Raw genomic sequence first — 7,155 nt, forward strand, 5'->3', positions numbered from 1 at the left:
AATAAATTACAGTGTTTTCTCTAAGTCAACCTTTAGGGACATAATAATCACATTGGACGAAGGCGTATTTGGAAGGAGAACTGCTGGATGCAGGAGGATTTGGCTGTGTGTTTGCTGGACTACGCAAAGAAGACGGATTGCCAGTAAGTCTTTCCATTTCTGTTTTTACTCTAGCCTTTGACCAGTTTTCTACATAATCAGAAGTAAAGTTGATCAGTGCCACTAATGGACAAAAGGTAAGCAATCACGTCTTAACAAATTTTAATCTTCTAAACTTCATTTGCACTCAAATTAGAGAAAAACATTATAACAATATTAAAACTGAACTCAGGAATGGCAGTGTTCACTAGTAGGCACTAGTAGTTCCTTTTGAAGGAGGCTGATTGTTATACGTCTCTTAACCTCCCTTTACTTTGACATCTTTTGCTGCTACATTTGACATCATGGATCACTGTAGCATTGTGGGATTGGCAGTAAAGTTGCAAAGCTGTTATTTAAAAGCAGTAACTACTGCTCTTTCATGCATAAAAATAAAATGATGGAACCTCACAAGCCAGATGAGTCTGAAAAGCTCTTTTAGTTACTTTATGTATGCAAATGATTTGATTTAATTACACATAACACATTCATCTTTCCTCATGTTGCAATCAAGTACGTCTCCAAAAAGATGCTATATGAAAAACTGCAGCTTGTAAGTTTCTTTATCATGATGCACATCTTACCTATTACTATAATCTAGCACAAAAGCTAAAAATAAGATTTCTAAGAAGACCTTGATAAGTACTATTACAAAGGATGGCATTATAATGTGTGGCACTCATTCTTTCCTTTTTGTACCATACTACAGACAGGATATGGATGGCTGCCCATTGAGATAGCTTTGAAGATCCTTGCAAACACAGAACCTTGCTCAAAAATCCTGAAGATTCTGGACTGGCACGAAGAGGCAAAGTGATATATCGTACTCCTGGAACAGCCTGAACCATGTGTGGACCTCGAGGAACTCTCCGGCAAGCAAGGTGGATGTTTGACTGAGGTCGAGGCTCGCAATGTGATGTTTCAGCTGATGGAAGCACTGAAGCATTGCAAGAGCCAGGGGATACTGCATCGTGATGTCAAGCCAGAAAACATTCTGATTCAGACAGACACGTTTCAAGTCAAGCTGTTTGACTTGAAAGAGACCTCGTCAAAGACTCTTACAGTTACTTTGCAGGTGTCTGATGTCTAAATCTAATGTATCTTTGTTAACACTTGAATATGCCCCTCCTGCTCCCCGAAAGTCTGTCTCAAGGCAAGGAACTATACTCAATTTAATACTTTTGAAAAAGTTTGATTTTCAGATTAGGATGTAAATTCTCCCAACCAGGAGAGGGTGCTAGTTCCAGCCAGCAGCAAGGTGCTAGGGCGAAATTGTAAAGCAATGCACGATTGATATGGCTAAAGCATTTGGAGAAGAGAAAATAGTCAAGAACTTTGAGTCTGTATCTTTGTCCCGCTGAACAGTAACACGTCGAATTTCTGACTTTCAATGTCAAGTCTAAGAAAAGCTGAAACTTGCAATAAACAATTGCAAATACTGGCACAGATGTGACAGATGCCAGTCAGCTCCTGATCTTTGCAAGAACGATTACAGAGAACTTTGATGTTCAAGAGGAGCTGTTAAAGCTTGCTTCATTACATGACACCACTTTTTCAGAACTGACACTGAAAAGGGAAATTAAATAGTTTTTGGATTTAGGGTCTCTAGCTTATATAATCAATGAGAAAATGAATCTCAAATAGCAAGCATTCTGTTATTTAGAAATGAGTTTCTATTGTGATTTTCCTTTTGAATTACCAAAGACCTGAGGAATTACTGTACAATGTCTGTTTAATCATTGCCTCTCAGTCCTATGTAGACGTTGTGTTGGAATGTAATGTTAAGCTCCAACTCTTCTGCATTCATGCGTCTCCTGAACATCTCCCGATCAGCTACCGGCTCTTTGCGTGTTCGCTCGGCCGAGGTGGAGGGTCAGCGCGCACACAGGAGCAGCAGTGGAGTGAAGTTCTGTGTTGTGTCCGATCGTCAGTCAAGAGGAGCTGAACATGCCTTAGAGTTCTTGTACTTGTTGGATTCTGTATCACAAGTCAGAGTCTGCTGTTGTGTGGACCACCTGTCTGGCATTAAACTGACACCAAAACCAGCACATGTTCACATGTTCATAATTATACCTGGCTGCTTGATCTGAAATTTTTTACATCACTTAAGTATGTGGTGGTGTATTCATCAAGTGCAAATGACAAAGAAATTTCAAGAAAATTTTCATGATGTACGAAGTAGTGTTTTTTTTTTTCTTTTTTCTTTTTCCACTCTGTTTCCTTCACCTGTCTGTCTTGTCATTGAGAACTTTGAAAGGGCTCAAAGTTGAATGTAATCCACCATCTAATTGTTCATACTAATTTTCAGGATCAAATATATATATATATATATATATATATATATATATATATATATATATATATATATATATATATATCATTGTTTACAACCTGTGTCTTGTGTTGTGTACCACACAAATGGGCAGATTAGTGCAGTTAGTGGACAGTAATAACCGCTTAATATTTTAACATGGTGTACAGGATTAACATAAGTAAAGTTGTCTTTATTTGTCACATGTACATTACTGCACAGTGAAATTCATTCTTCGCGTATCCCATCCTTGGGGGTTGGGGTCAGAGCACAGGGTCAGCCATGCTGCAGCACCCCTGATGCAGCAGGGTGGGTTGGGGGCCTTGCTCATGGGCCCAATAGTGGCAGCTTGGTGGTGCTGGAACCCAGATCTTCTGGTCAACGACTCAGAGCCTTAACCTTAATTGTGATCTGGATCCTAGCACAAACACACTGACTAATCAAAACAGTAATACATCCATGTAGCTAACATGACAAAATTTATGAGAAACTGAATCTTTTTATTTATTTACAGGTGAATGTTAGACAGTTAGCTAAAACGAGCCACCATGACAAGACTTCCCCCCCCATAGCCCCCCCTTCACCCTCACCCAAACCCCCACCCCCTCCCCCCGAAAACGTTCCAAAATTCAATTTTTAAAAATACACGAGTGGTGCGGCGTTAGCAACAGATACAACAACAGGAGAAAAACCGGAGAGATAAAACATCGTAAGAAGCGAATATTGGATACAACAAGAGAGGAAATACCGGAGAGATTCAACATCGTAAGAGGTGAGTATTGGATACAACAAGAGAGGAAACACCGGAGAGACTCAACATCGTAAGAGGTGAGTATTGGATACAACAAGAGAGGAAACACCGGAGAGATTCAACATCGTAAGAGGTGAGTATTGGATACAACAAGAGAGGAAACACCGGAGAGACTCAACATCGTAAGAGGTGAGTATTGGATACAACAAGAGAGGAAACACCGGAGAGACTCAACATCGTAAGAGGTGAGTATTGGATACAACGACAGAAGAAATCCCGGAGTGATTGACCATCGTCAGAAGTGAGCATCGGATACAACGACAGAAGAAATCCGGAGTGATTGACCATCGTCAGAAGTGAGCATCGGATACAACGACAGAAAGAAATCCCGGAGTGATTGACCATCGTAGGAAGGAAGTATCGGCAACTGATACCGAGGATAAAGCGACACCTGCTGGAATGTTTCTGAACGGCTATAAAAGTGCATCTTCACCGGCTGTGATGGAAACCGTGACCCACGGCAGTGGGCTCACAGCGGACTCCCACAGGTAAGTGTTTTATCCACACTCTGCTATCAGAATTTAGTAATATATTATATAGTTGTATTGTTAGTACCCTGTTTGAAAGGTCATTTGAATGGAAAAGGGTTTAGTTCAAACCTTAACTGTAACCGAGAAAAAAACGAGAAGAGCTATAAGTTAGTTGAACCTAATGTTTCTGTCAGTGGGACGTTCAAAAAATAAACAGATATACTTTAATTAAATAGACAGAATATACTGTAAACTATTATTGTGATGATTGGTAAGGTGAGGCACTTTAACCTCTGTATTTTTAACGTGTATGCTTTTGTGTGCATTGCTGCATTATTGCCAGTTTATATGAACAAAGGTGTCCTGAAGAAGTAATTCTCTTCCTATGTTTAACGTTAAACATCACAGTGAACTAAAAGTGTTCTTTTTGTCAATGTTTCAACCCCCAGCTCAGCCGTTAAAGAATACTCATCGTCACCGTAAAATCCCAAGGTGTGCCCAAAGGACCATACAGAAAAGAAAGCGCTTGTTCTCGGGGCAGGCTGCAAACCCTTCAGAGCATCAGGGGTGTAAGGAGACGGACCAGCCCAGTAACCTGGCAGATACAACCGAGCCTCTGCAGAAGAGACCAAGAACAGGAAGAAGTCCAGAGGAACCCGCTACCCAACCTATTATACGTCTTTCCAAATGTAAGTCAGAACTCATAGGTGAAATGGATAAAAAGTGGGCTGAGTTACATGAATAAGAGACTTATAATTGGATGTTTTTTGCAGCACATTGGACGAAGGCGTATTTGGAAGGAGAACTGCTGGGTGCAGGAGGATTTGGCTGTGTGTTTGCTGGGATACGGAAAGAAGACGGATTGCCAGTAAGTCTTTCCATTTCTGTTTTTACTCTAGCCTTTAACCAATTTTCTACACAGTTAGAAATAAAGTTGATCAGTGCTCCTAATGTTCAGAAGGTAATCAATAACTTAACAAATTTTAATCTTCTAAGCTTAAATTGCAGTCAATTGCTGCCAGGTTTTAGTCATAATCTTGAATATTAAAACTGAACTCAGGAATGGCAGTGTTCACTGGTAGGTGACTGTGCCTTTTGAAGGAGGCTGATTGTTATACGCCTGTTAACCTCCCTTTATTTTGACACATTTTACTGCTACTCTTGACATCACTGTAGAATTGTGGGATTGGCAATAAAATTGCAAAGCTGTTATTCAAAAGCAGTAATTACTGCTCTTTCATGCATGTCTAAAATGATATAACCTCACAAGCCAAATGAGGCTGAAGACCTCTTTTAGTTACTTTATGTATGTAAATGATTTCATTTAATTACACATAACACATTTATCTTTCCTCAGGTTGCAAATCAAGTTTGTCTCCAAGATGATGCCGTATGAAAAAACTGCAGCTTGTAAGTTTCTTTATCAAAATATACATCCTACCTATTACTATAACCTAGCACACATACTAAAAATCTAAGAAGACCTCGATAAGTAATATTACAATGGATGGCGTTTATAACGTGTGGCACTCATTCTTTCCTTTTTGTCCCATTCTACAGACAGGATATGGATGGCTCCCCACGTTGAGATAGCGCTTGATGGTCCTTGCGAACAGCAAACCTTGCTCAAAAATCCTCAAGATTCTGGACTGAGTACGAAGAGCGAAAACGCTACGTTGTCATTCTGGAACGGCCTGAACCATGTCTGGACCTCGAGGAATTCTCCAGCAAGCAAGGTGGATGTTTGACGGAGTCCGAGGCTTGCATTGTGATGTGGCAGCTGATGGTGGCGCTGAAGCATTGTAAGAGCCAGGGGATACTGCACCGTGATGTCAAGCCAGAAAACATCCTGATTCAGACCAACACGTGGCAAGTCAAGCTGTTTGACTTCGGTTGCGGAGACCTCGTCAAAGACTCCTACAATTACTTTGCAGGTGTCTGATTTGAGACCATGAGTTCTTGGTGGCAGCAAGTACTGTGACTCTTTTCCTAAATCTAATGTATCTTTGTTAACAGGCACACTTCAATATGCCCCTCCTGAGTGGTTCGTCCAGGGGCAGTATCGGGCAGACCCAGCTACCGTCTGGTCTGTGGGTGTGACGCTGTACAGGCTGGTGTGTGGCTGTCTGCCTTTCAGGACCCCTGAGGAAACCAAAACTGGCCATTTGTTCTTCCCCGAAAGTCTGTCTCAAGGCAAGAAAGTACAAAGACTGATAAGCTATGGACTAATTAATAGCAGACTGAACTATACCTTATACACAGACTTGAGCAGAGAAAGAAGCATTCATTTATTTTAATGTATTATATTTTATGACTATGAATTAATTAGTCAATATGATAAAATTGACAGGAAATGTGTAGAGCTACAAGTGTGAGGAATTTCTTATGTACTCTACAGCATTTTCTTTTAAAGGATTATTTATTGTAAATCAGGTTCTTTATGGGGTTAAGTATTAGATTCTTCTTTCTATGTCTTTTTGATTTATGTACCTGGGTATTGTGTAACAGAGTGCAGCGATCTGATCCGTTGGTGTCTGAGCCCCGATGCAGAAGACAGACCCAGCCTGCAGCAAATAGAGCTTCACCACTGGTTTAACTTACCAGATTAGTGCCAGTTTACAGGAGACAGGGACCACAGCACTAACCTCCTCTTGGGGTCTTCCTCAGGAGTCTGCTGGAGCCTATCCCAGCATACACAGGGTGAAAGTCCATCACAGGGCCACATATAGACAACCAACCACTCCTATGGGCAATTTAGAATTACCAAACAACCTAATGTGACTGTGGGAGGAAACTGGAGTACTCGGAGTAAACCCATGCAGGCACAGGGAGAACATGCAAACTCCACACAGAAAGGCCCCAGCCTGTTCAACCCTGGGATTCGAACCCAGGACCTTGTTGCTGTGAGACAACTGTGCTAACCACTAAGACACAGTGCTGCCTCTTCTTATCATTGTAAATAGTAATATGTTTTTTCAGTTTCATGCTTTTGTTCAGAATTGTACAGAACTTTTGTATAGAATTTGTAATTAATTATAAAACTGTAAATACATCTGAATTTATTGTACAGAATCCTTGCATTTGATTTGAATTTAGTTTTTTAGTTTTTCATTATATCATTATTTTTGTAGTTCATTTAATTAAAGAATAAACTACAACAGAGTGGACATTACATTGTTGTTGTTGTTGTTTTTATCATGGATAAGTGTGTAGGAAGGTGAGGGCAAAATGAGTACATTACTATTGCTTCTGTAAGAAATTACTTGACAGGTCAATCCCAAATATTTGTTAGGAACAGCAAAAATAAAAAATAAAAACAAACATGACATGATTGCTGGTGGTGCACAGTATAAAATTAGCTTGTTTCTTTTCCTGTTACTTTAGTTTTCTTTGCAGAGCAGACAATCCTGCCCACAAACATAGAT

General features: G+C 40.2%; 1 pseudogene; it reads left to right on the forward strand.

The window, feature by feature from the left end:
* The first annotated feature begins 4,101 nt into the window (after positions 1–4,101).
* LOC131342837 (serine/threonine-protein kinase pim-1-like) lies at positions 4,102–6,339 on the forward strand (annotated as a pseudogene).
* Positions 6,340–7,155: the final 816 nt, after the last annotated feature.

This window comes from Hemibagrus wyckioides, linkage group LG21 (genome assembly GCF_019097595.1).
Source record: "Hemibagrus wyckioides isolate EC202008001 linkage group LG21, SWU_Hwy_1.0, whole genome shotgun sequence".
Classification (NCBI taxonomy): domain Eukaryota; kingdom Metazoa; phylum Chordata; class Actinopteri; order Siluriformes; family Bagridae; genus Hemibagrus; species Hemibagrus wyckioides.